Below are 11,688 nucleotides of genomic sequence, written 5' to 3'. Positions count from 1 at the left end.
AGCAGCTGTGCTAGAAGGGTAAAAGGGCTGTGGGAGTACAGAGGGGGAAGCTGTGACTGCCAAGGGGAGATACAGAGGGCTCCCAGGAGGAGGTGACATGTGGGCTGCCTTGAAGGGTGAGTAGGTATTTTTTTTTTTTATCAGAATAATGATTTAAATATCAGCTGATAACTACCTTTGCGTTTTGCTTCTAACACCATGTTTGTGCAAAACACCATGTCAGTCTCTTGGCGTCCCGTGCTATGGACATGGATATAATTTTATCCAAATTATCCACATTTGGATATAACTTTATCCAAACCTCTTAGCAGCTTGGCTAAGTAGGAATTCTCTCTGTTTTGGTGGTGAGATCACCAAGGCCGAGGGAGGTTAAATAACCTGCCTGAGGCCCCACAGCACAGCCAGTGGGGCTGAGCTGGGAACTGCTTCTAGAACGTTGACTAGCTCTCCCTCCATGCCACGTGGGAAGGGCCGGAGAGGAACTGGCCAGATTCTAATACTGAAGGTGCATAGCCTGCTCATAGTCTATACATGTCATCCCACATCTTCCCCATGACGGCCCAGTTAGGTGGGAAGTCCTCCTAATCACACTAGTGTGGCTCAGAGATGGGCAGAGCCTGCACAAGAACCCAGGCCTCCTGGACCCAAAGTTCAGCCTGCAATAGCGCCCTCAGCAGGTGGGAGTGCCCCACCAGAGGGGAGCTCACAGTGAAAGAAGCCAGGCCTGGGGGTGGGGGCCACCCAGATGACCCAAAGGGGGCCCTGAGGCCACCTGCAGCCATCTGGGCACATGTGGGGAGTGTGGTGAGAGGTCTGAGCTCCCTCCTCATCATGAAAGGTGGAGTTGCTAATGTGGAAGGTGACAGGGCAGGAGGCAGAGGTAGTCAGGTCAAGGTTGGGTTGGGGGTCAGACACCAGGTCAGTGCCACCAATGGCCCATCCTGCCCTGTGTGGAGCTTTCCTGTCGCCTGGAGGCCATTGGAGGGCTGTCCTATTATTCCCACCATGCTGCTTGCTAAAGCCGCAGAGATGATGATGATGACTGCTGGATTGTGAGGGTCCTGGATGTAGTGCAAGTGCGGGAAGGTGGGGATGAACTCTCTACTGGGCGCCGACTCGGGGCCTGGCACCGCTGTGTCTGATCTCATTTAATCCTCAGCGCTTACCTGAGGGGTAGCTATCACTGTCCCATGTTACAGATGAGAGGGGGAGTGGCCGGCCCAAGGCCACCCAGCAGCAGGTCAATGACGGGGTCCGGACTATATGGGAATCCAAGCATCCTGGCTGTGGAGGAGAGAAGTGGACAGGCATGAGTGCCGCACTCTACAGTTCGTAGTGGGTAGTCACCAGTGGGTTTCCATGTAATCTTAACCCCGGTCCCTGCAGCACAGAGCTCGTTACCCTGCATCCATGGAAGAGTACCCCAGCTGAGGTCTTGAGAGCAGGCCCTGGTCTGCCTGTGTCCCTGCCACACCCCATACCTAGCACAAGGCCTGGGACACAGGAGGTGCCTAATAAATGCTCACTCAAATTGTCCATTGGGTGCTCTGGTGCTTAGCAGCAGAGGCACTGGAGCCTGACAGACCTGACCTGACCTGTGGTCCTGCATCCCGGCTTTTCCCTGGCATGGTGACCTCAAGCTTCTGAGAAGATGAAGGCAAGAGCTGAGGCCCTGGGGCCTGGGTTCTGCAACTCGCATCATGTCACCTCCATCACATGCTGTTGGTCGAAGCAAGTCGTGAGGTGTGCTGAGATTCCAGGGGCAAGGAATAGACTCCATCTCTCGACGGAAGGAGCAGCAAAATGGCGTGGGCATGTTTTCAATCCACCACCCGGGGGGTGGCTGGTTCTCTTCATGCCTCACTCCCATTGTTTCCAGTCCCAGAACTGGAGTTCTGTGCTTGCCTGACTCGGGGGCGCTAGTTCCGGAGTCAGATCTGGAAGGAGGAAGCATACACATCAAAAGAATCACAAGGTTTTGCTAATTTACATTAGCACAAAATCTGGAAAACATGGGAATGTTTACTGTGGGTGCTAGTCCACAGAGAGAGGAACATAATTTCATTGGCCTAAATTTGTTTGTTTATTTATGTATTTATGTATGCATGTGTGTGTTTATTTATTTGGTGGGAGGGGCAGAGAGAGAGGGAGAGCAAGAATCCCGAGCAGGCTCCGCACTGTCAGCACAGAGCCGGACCCAAGGCTCGAACCCACGAACCGTGATATGACCTGAGCCGAAATCCAATTGGATGCCCAACCGACTGAACCACTCAGGCGCCCCCTGAATTTACTTATAACACAGGATACATTTACCTGAGATCTAGATTTAGTGTGCCACTTTGTGCAGCGAGGGGCGGTTTTCGTTGTTGGCTTAGCTTTTGGGTTGACCGAACCTCGGATTCAATAGGGAACTATGAACTATGCCTCATTGATGTTGAAATGCCAGGACTTTCTTGCTTTAAAATAGGGGAAAGAACCCGGACACTAAGGGAGGGAGGAATATTGAGGTGGGTTTACCCTGCGTGACCCACTCACCTGCCCCCTAGCCAAGTTCCACCCTCCCCAACTTCCTTTTCTAGAACCTCTAGGAAACTCCCTTCACCAAGATATTGCGAACTCCATTAGTGACGGGAATGTCTTTGAAACAGGATGTACTACTCGTTCTCTGCAGGCTAGGGATGCCAGCGGAAGAGGCTGCCACAGAAATGGGCTCTATAATTTTAGTGGAAGTGCTGGGATCCCGGAGGAGCAGAGCACACACAGCAGCACTTGGCCTGGGACATCAGACATCAGGTGGTAATCAAAATGGTTTAACTTACATCTTTATCTTTATCTTTAACAGAGGCTAATTGTTCAAAGACCAAATAGGACCAACAGGCAGCCTCTAAACCCTCCTTAATCTGTATTACAGAAACAGCAAAGCAATAAGCGAACAAAACCTTCGGCGTTGGGCAATGGAAGCCCCACTTGAGCCACTATGAAAGAGAACCTCAGTTCCCTCACCCAAAGCCCCTTGAATGGAAGAGAGGCCAGTACACTTCGGAGCAAACCCTTCAATAGCACCCCAGACGCATACTGTAAATCTTTCCTGGGCCATTTGCCAGAGAACTGTGCTCTGTGAAGGGAAAATACACAGACTTTTCAGGGATTAGCAGACCTTGAGTCTATTTAATGCTAATTTCCGAGGACACAGAGAACCACTGTGCAGAGGCTCCGGCGGATCAGGTGATAATGGGAGTTTTGACCTGAGTCCAGGCATGCTGCGCCCCAGGCATGAGACTCTGGACTCATCCTGAAATGATTTCCTCAGTTTCAGGGTGTATAGTTGAAATTTACAGGCGGAATTCACACGTAACTCTCCAGGCCTACGGGATGAGGGCCATTACAGTAGAAGGGGACAAGTGGAAGCCCCTGGAACTTCACCTTCTTACCAGTCAATAAACCGGAAGAGTGGTTCAGCTCTGAAAGAATCACAGAAATTCGTGCCCTCCTCAAAGACCTGAAAGCTGCAGGGGTGGCTTCTACCGCGGGCCGCGTAGCTCACCTCTCTGGCCTGTGCAGAAGGCACAGGTCTCTGAGAATGACAGGGAGCGATCACGGGCTTACTCGGATGAGGATGCCCCTTGCAGTCGCTATTCTAGGCGTGGCTTTTGTTGTGGGAGCAAATGTGCATGTTTTATGCCACTTGATGTGAAACTATGTATCGGCAAGTAACTTCTTTCCTCTTCCTGTATGGAGAATGGCAGAAGCAGTGTGCTTTCTCTTGGCGGAGAGAGAGCAGTACAGACCGCTCTTGCAACTTCTCTTCTCGCAACTTCTCTTGAAGCCTGTGAAGTTGCTGGTTCTCTGCTACGAGTTAGTCCACGGGGATATTTTTTTTTTACCTGAGAGAAGCCTTTTTTTAATTTTTTATTTCTTAAAAGTGTACTTATTGCTTTTGAGAGAAGAGAGGGAGAGAGCACAAGCGGGGGGTGGGCAGAGAGAGGGAGAGAAAATCCCAAACAGGATCCGTGCTGTCAGTGCAGAGCCCGATGCCGGGCTTGAACCTGCGGGGCTTGAATCCGTGGGTGCTTAACCGACTAAGCCACCCAGGTACCCCAGAAGAATTTTTTTCTCTCTTTCTTTTTTAATTTAAATCCAAGTTAGTTAACGCATAGTGTAGTAATGATTTTAGGAGTAGAATTTAGTGATCCATTACTTAGGGACAACACCCAGTGCTCTCCCCAGGTGCCCTCCCTAATGCCCGTCACCCATTTAGCCCATCCCCCCAGTATCCCTCCAGCAACCCTCAGTTTGTTCTCTGTATTTAAGAGTCTCTTACGGTTTGCCTCCCTCTCTGCTTTTATCTTACTTTTGCTTCCCTTCCCCTGTGTTCATCTGTTTTGTTTCTTAAATTCCACATATGAGTGAAATCGTATGATATCTCTCTATGACTGACTTATTTCGCTTAGCATAATACTCTCTAGTTCCATCCGCATTGTTGCAAATGGCAAGAGTTCATTCTTTTTGATTGCCGAGTAATATTCCAATCAATGAATTTGATCATCCTCTCAAATTACAGGGCATCATACTTGTCCACTACATCGAGGACAACGTGTTCCTAGGATTTGGAGAGTGGGAAGTAGCAGGTACTTTAGATGCATTGATAAGATACAAATATGCTGAGTGTGGGAGATAAATCCCATATGAACATAGAGGCCTGCCACCTGAGGAAGTTTCTGGGTGTTCAGTGGTCAGGATTGGTATTAGGATTCTCCATAGAAACAAGAATTAATAGAAGATACAGATATGCATGATATAGATATACATGTATATAGATAGATATAGATATAAGGAGATTTGTTATAAGGAGTTGGCTCACACAGCTATGGAGATCTGCCCAAGACCTGGAGTTGGCAAGCTGCAGATCTAGGAAAGTCAGTAATGTAGTTCCAGTCCAAGTTCGAAGGCCTGAGAAGAAAGCGAGCTGATGGTGTAAGTTCTAGTCAGGAGGCAGGAGAAGACCGATGCCCCAGCTCGAAGACAGGCAGAGAGCAAATTCTCCTTCACTCAGCCTTTTGTTCTGTTCAAGCCTTCGACGGATTAGATGAGGCCCACCCGCATCAGGGAGGCGATCTGCTTTGCTCAGTCCACGGATTCAATTGTTAACCTCATCCCTCACAGACACACCCAGAATCGTGTGTGACCAAGGATCCTGGCATCCTGTGGCCCCGTCGGCTGACACATACAATTAACCATCACATCCTGCCAAGTGAAAGAACTTGCTGTGCTCTTGTCCCCTTAGTAGCAGTAAGAAAGGACCCTTGTTGGGCTTCTGTGTATAGGGGAGGCAATCTACATCACAGTTAGGTATGCTGTTCTGATGCATGTCCTGAGCAGCCTGTGAGGCTCTCCGCTTTGAGAGGAGCCCAGAGCAAGAGAAGGGTTCCAGGTGGTCCAGGCCGAAGGGCAGGCAGCTCTTCCCATAGCACTGATGACCCCAAAGGGATTCAGGTGTCTGCAGTGGTTGAGGGTGACGTTTGAGCTCATGGCCAACCCTGAGAGAAGAACCACAATGGAGCATCCAGGATTTAGGAGCCAATCCGGGCACTCCTTGGTGAGCAATTTTCTTCCTTTTGAGGAAGAGCTCTTGGCTTGTTGCTGGGCCTCGCTGAGAATGGTCCCTGTGTGGGAGGCGCCAGCAACTATAAAGTAATTAATGACTCTCACCCATAATCGTCTCGTTTCTCGGATTGGGGTATATATGCTTGGTGAGTGCTAACTGGGATGTCAGTGAGTCATGCATCAGGTGTGAAAACACTCCATTTCTCTCCTTTTTCTGCCCTCATTTTCTAGAATCAGGCTCCTGTCTCCTCTACTCCACAGATTCTGCACTTGTCAAGTTCACCGGTGACCTCTTTATGGCTAGTGCAATGGGGCTTTTAAACAATTATTTTGGGGGCACCTGGGTACCTGGCTCAGCCGGTTAAGCGTCCGACTCTTCATCTTGGCTCGGGTCACGATCTCACAGTTTGCAAGTTCGAGCCCCGCCTTGGGCTCTGTTCTGACAATGTGGAGCCTGCTTGGGATTCTTTGTCACCCTCTCTCTGCCCTTCCCCGCTCTCAGTCTCCCTCAAAAATAAAATAAACATTAAAAAAAATAACTAGTTTGGAAATATGGAAAATTTCAAACACACATGGAAGCTGAGAAAATAGTATAATGAACTCCCATCACAAAACTTCAACATGTATTGACTTTTTACCCATTGCCCCTGCACCCTCCCTTGTGAACTCACATATCTTCCCAGGGCTGGTGAGATCTAAATTTCAGTGAGGTCCCCATCTCTGCTTTCATTCCAGACCCCTGCCCAAGGCGGAGACCAGTATATCCAGAATTCTCCTAGACACCCCTCCGTGGCTGTCCCACAGGTGTCTCCCACTCGACATGTACCAAACTGAGTTCCTCCTCCTGCCCAAACCCGCTGTTTCCTGGATTCCTATATATCCGCTCAACACGTAGTCCTTAAGTTATCTATTCGGTGTGCAAGAAAAAATGGTGGATTTGCAATAAGCAAAGACATCACTGCTCTACTAAAAACAAGAAAAAAAGGATGATAAGGGTTGACAAGAATGTGGAGAAATTGGAAGCCTCATACATTGCTGGTGGGAGTGTAAGTTGTCCTCCAAGAGTCAGGTCTAAGCCCACTGAGGATTTAAAGTGACCGGCTAAGGGGCGCCTGGGTGGCACAGTCAGTTAAGCGTCCGACCTCAGCCAGGTCACGATCTCGCGGTCCGTGAGTTCGAGCCCCGCGTCAGGCTCTGGGCTGATGGCTCAGAGCCTGGAGCCTGTTTCCGGTTCTGTGTCTCCCTCTCTCTCTGCCCCTCCCCCGTTCATGCTCTGTCTCTCTCTGTCCCAAAAATAAATAAACGTTGAAAAAAATAAATAAATAAAGTGACCGGCTTTCAGAGGAGAGGGGAATAAAGCATAGGTGTTTTGATGGATGAGAAGGTAGAGTGGCCTGACTTGGGAAATGGGGGGGGGGGGGGGGTTGTGTAGAAAGATCAGGGAACTGGGGAGCTGGATTGTGGGGCTCTGAGGGATGGGTTACAGGGGTGCCTGGAGAAATGGCATAAACACCACCCAACTTGCGCAGACTTTGGGAGCTCCCCACTAAGCATGGTGTGGGGGCCCTGGGGCCACCAAGCGCCCCCCTGGCTTGGGCTCCGGGAAGCTGTCGTGGTGATTTGTGTGTCTTCTTCTCAGGATGGCCTGAGCCTCGTGGAACTGTGACTAGCCCCAGGGACAGGGGGAGGCTCCTGGTAAATGACCAACATTAGAGTTCCTGCCAACCCTGGCAGTGAGTGGAGGGGACTCCGACTAGATTTCATGTGATTTATCAAAATAAAGAAACGCACATTTCTCACGCCCTGAGTGTCATGATGTAATATGGGATTACAAATTGGGATACGTGTGAGGTAAAAAGCGGATGGCCATAGAGAAAGAGGGCAGATTCCCTATTTATTTAGCAGGTCGAGTGGACAGGTCTTAATGGTGGATTGGAAGTGGAAGGTTGGAAATTGGTGCAAAAAACCCCGAAGATTTCCACGTTTCTGACTGAGACGTGGGTCCGTTGGGGTCCATTCCCCATCCCCTTCCTCTAGATGACCAGTCCCGGCCGTGATAAAGACTACCGATGGTACAGCCTCAGCAGCCTGGTCCGTGTAGCCTGCAACCCATCTGCCAGTCACCCCCTTCCGGCTCCTGCCTGGGGGATGGTGTGTCAGGAAGCAGGTATTAAAGAGGGGATTCACTTCCCGGTAGGAGTAAAATCCTGGCCTGTCCCAGGATTAGCCACGTGGGGCTCCAGAAAGGCCTCGGCCCACTCCCTAGAGGGTATCCAAGACTGGCCAGGGCGGGGTCTGTGCTCACCGGCCTCAAGGTCCCCGAGGGTCCCTCCTCCCATCCTCGCCCCAGCATGTCCCGCCCGCTGGCCAGGCTGCAGGGGACACGTGGAAGGCAGCAAGCTGGGGCCAGGGCTCAGTGATTCTCATCCCAGGGCAGGGCGGGATCCTGGCTGGAAGGTTCCCAGCCGGGCTGGGGGATCCTTGGGCTGAGTTTGGGCATCCTCGGACCTGAGTCTCGGATCCATCCGGGCTCAGACGCAGGCTGCCCTGGGTTTGGCGCTGGGCCGGAACCAGAGACTCCCCTTGCAGAGAGCGCCCAACCATCCCCATCCCTCCTGGCCCCCTCAGCCAGGCCCTTGGGGGCCGTGGTGTCAGTGCCGGCAGAGTGGCAGGCAGCGGGGTCCTTCGTCTGGATTGGAGGTGCAGCAGCAGGAGGGAGAAGGGGGGCTGGAGGTGCTGGGGGAGGGCGGGGAGGGGAAATGGCTGCAGCTGGGAAGGACCAGGCCTGGAATGAAGTCTGCTTCTGAGAAGGGCCGCGAGAGTCCAGTTCATTTCCCGCCTCTCCCCGCCTCAGCCCTGGATGGGAGGCCTTGGCCATCACCTCCCTCACTGGGCCCTCTTCCCATGCAGAGCTGGAGGCGCCCTGGGCTGGAGGGTTTCTGCCTCAGGATCTCCAGTCGGAGGGGTTTGCAAGGGAGGAAACTGAGGTGGCTGGTGCTGGGCTGGGGCCCAGGTCCACCAGCTCGAAAGCCGAAGCTGCCAGACCCGGCAGCCGCTGCTGTGTCCCCATCTGCACTATCTCTCGGCCTTTGACACTGGACGTCACGGGCCTGGCACCGAAGGCCCCTGGGGTCTTCTTACAGCTTTGGGCCAGCCTTCTCAGCGTCCTCTGTGCACCTCTCGTCCTCCCTTTTGAAAGTCTCCAGAGCTTTGAACTGGGCCCCCTTCTCTTCCATTGTGACACTGTCACTGGGAGAGCTCAGCCTCCCCCCATGTGGGGCTCACTCCCAGGCAGCTGTTCCTTCAGAGATGGAGCCCTGGTAGCCAGGGGCCTCCTGGACATCTGCTCCTGGATGTTCTGCGCCTCAGAGATGGTGCTGTCATTGGCCTGGCCCCGAGTGGAGTGAGGAGGTAGGCTTGGGGCCAGTTGCTCAAAAAACCGACTCTTCGGAAGTCATCAGCACTTCCTGTGATGGTTTCTAACAACCAAGCTGAGCTACCTTAAAAGGAGCCGTTTAAAAACTGTTGTATGGGGGGCACCTGGGTGGCTCAGCTGGTTGAGCATCCGACCTCGGCCGAGGTCATGATCTCTAAGTTCATGGGTTTGAGCCCTTGCCGGGCTCTGTGCTGACAGCTCGGAGCCCGGAGCCTGCTTCGGATTCTGTGTCTCCCTCTCTCTCTGCCCCTCCCCTGCTCATGCTCTCTCTCTCTCTCTCAAAAATAAATAAATATTAAAAAAAAAAAAAAAAGCCCGTTGTATGTAAGTGATGAATCACAGGAATCTATTCCCAAAGCCAAGAGCACACTGTATACACGGTATGTTAGCTAACTTGACAATAAATTATATTTAAAAAATAATGAAAAATAAAATAATAATAATAATAAAAAAGAGATCTTCAAGGGACACCTGGGTGACTCAGTAGGTAAAGCATCTGACTGTTGATTTCAGCTCAAGTCATGATCTCACAGTTCATGGCTTGGAGCCACATATCGGGTTCTGCACTGACTGGGGCTTGCTTGGGATTCTTTCTCCCTCTCTCTGTCCCTCCCCTGCTCACAATCTCTCTCTCTCTCAAAATAAATAAATAAACCTTTAAAAAACTGTTAAAAAAAGAGAACTTTAAAAGGGGTTATGTGTCCATAATGGGTCTTAAAGGCCCTAAAGGGGTTCGAGTGCTCCTTAGCTTTGGTGGGGACAATGGGCAGAGCTCCCCTGATGCCCCCAGGATCCTGAGGACTCTGAGGCTATTGTGGCCATTACAGGGGGGCTGTCTTCACAGGACTCATCTCTGACCAAGGTGGAGCTTCAGCCCTGCTGGCAGTCCCCCAGCGTTCTTCCCCCCCCACCCCCCCCCACCCCCGCCCTCCCTCAGGCCCTCAGGCTCAGAGAACTGGTCACCTCAGCCTGGTCCCAGTCTTCTGCCCCAGAGACCTGCCACACCCCTTGGTCAAGCTCTCATGCAAATACGGCTCCTTTCATTCAAGGACTTCCAGAAGGGGCTTACCCCGGCCTTGTACCCACACCCTTCATAGCCCCTGCCCAAGCTGTCTGTACTCCGTGGCCACTTTCTCCGAGAAGCCTTCCTGGCTGCCCCCACCAAGGATTCTCTCTTCACTGTCCTCTCAAAGCCACCCCTTCAGTTCTCCCGGGGCCTCATCCCACACCACGTTTTATTGCTGCAAGACTGAGGCTTCTTTGCCAATGTGACTTCAACGCCCAGCAACGAGCGAGATAAAGTGGGTGCTAAGGAAAACAGACTTGAAAATGTACAAGGGTCCTCAGGCATTGTTTTAGAAGTCTTGGCCGAGCTGTCCTGGATACTGAAGGGGGATCAGCAGATGTTAGGTTCTACCCTCATGAGTGTCCTGGGACTCTTCTGATTAGAGGCCTGGTCTGCTCAAGAAGCATGTCCTCTGGATGAGCTTTAGGCCTGAGCCCTTGATGAAAAACAGTCACCCAGAATTACCTTGGACCCGCTGGGTTCCTGTCCTTCTCTCCTCTTTGGGCTTTAACTCTGACCAATACGGGGCTCAGCCTGCTGTGGTTTGGTACCTGTTCCTAGGTGTTCATGGGACCCAACCTGTGAGATAATAGGAAATATACGCATTGGTCTCCCTCCCCGGTTCCTGGCACAGAGCTCCTAAAACTCTTGGAATTCCCTAGATGATAGGACTGTCCTTTGTTTTAATGAGGCAACTCTTGGTAGTCTCCTGGATAGCTTCCAGTTGGGTGCTGGTCGCCAGAAAGACTAAGCTATGATTAGAAGCTCGAACTTTAAGTCCTACCCCTATCCTCTGGGAATGGGAGAGGGGCTGGATATTGAGTTAATAATTGACCATGCCTAAGAGCTTCTGGGGTGCTGGAGGTACTGAGAGGGTGGTGAGCCTGGTGACGGCATGGAAACTTCACGCCTCTTCCCCCTTCTCTTCCATCTCTTCCATCTGGATGTTCATCTATAGCCTTTATTCTTTAATGATAAACCGGTAAACGGAAGTAAGTGTTGCCCCGAGTTCTGTGAGACATTCAGGCAAATTTTTGAACCCCAGTAAGGGGTTGTGGAGATCTCAATTGATATCCTGCAGTCAGAAGTATAAATTACAGCCTGGGACTTCAAGTGGCATCTGCAATGGAGGCCTGGGGGCAATCGTGTGGGGCTGAGTCCTTAAAACCTGTGGGGTCTGACGCTATCCCCAGGTGGATACTGTCAGAATTGAGTCGCATCGCAGGACACCCAGCTGGTGCCGGCTAATTGTCTCACGTATGGTGTCAGAAGTGAGGCGCTGTGGGAGTGAGAGTGGAGGAGAGACACAGGATTGTTCTGCCCCACATCCTCATCATGGGATCCTGCCCTCCATCTAACAGCTCCCACTCCCTCCCATCTTACACTATCTACTTGCAGAGCTGGGGGTTTCTCAGACTCATCTGCCCCAGATGGATACGTGCAGAGTCCCGCGTGCCCTCTTGTAAATGTGCATGGCACGCACGCGTGTGCACGCACGCACGCACGCACACACACACGCACACACTCAAGTAGAGCCAGAGACACTACTGCGCCAGAGGGACCAGCTTTATTAGATCCCAGC

This window comes from Prionailurus viverrinus, chromosome D1, assembly GCF_022837055.1.
Source record: "Prionailurus viverrinus isolate Anna chromosome D1, UM_Priviv_1.0, whole genome shotgun sequence".
NCBI lineage: Eukaryota > Metazoa > Chordata > Mammalia > Carnivora > Felidae > Prionailurus > Prionailurus viverrinus.
The sequence above is the reverse complement of the archived record's forward strand: the minus strand, read 5'-3'. Positions refer to the sequence as shown.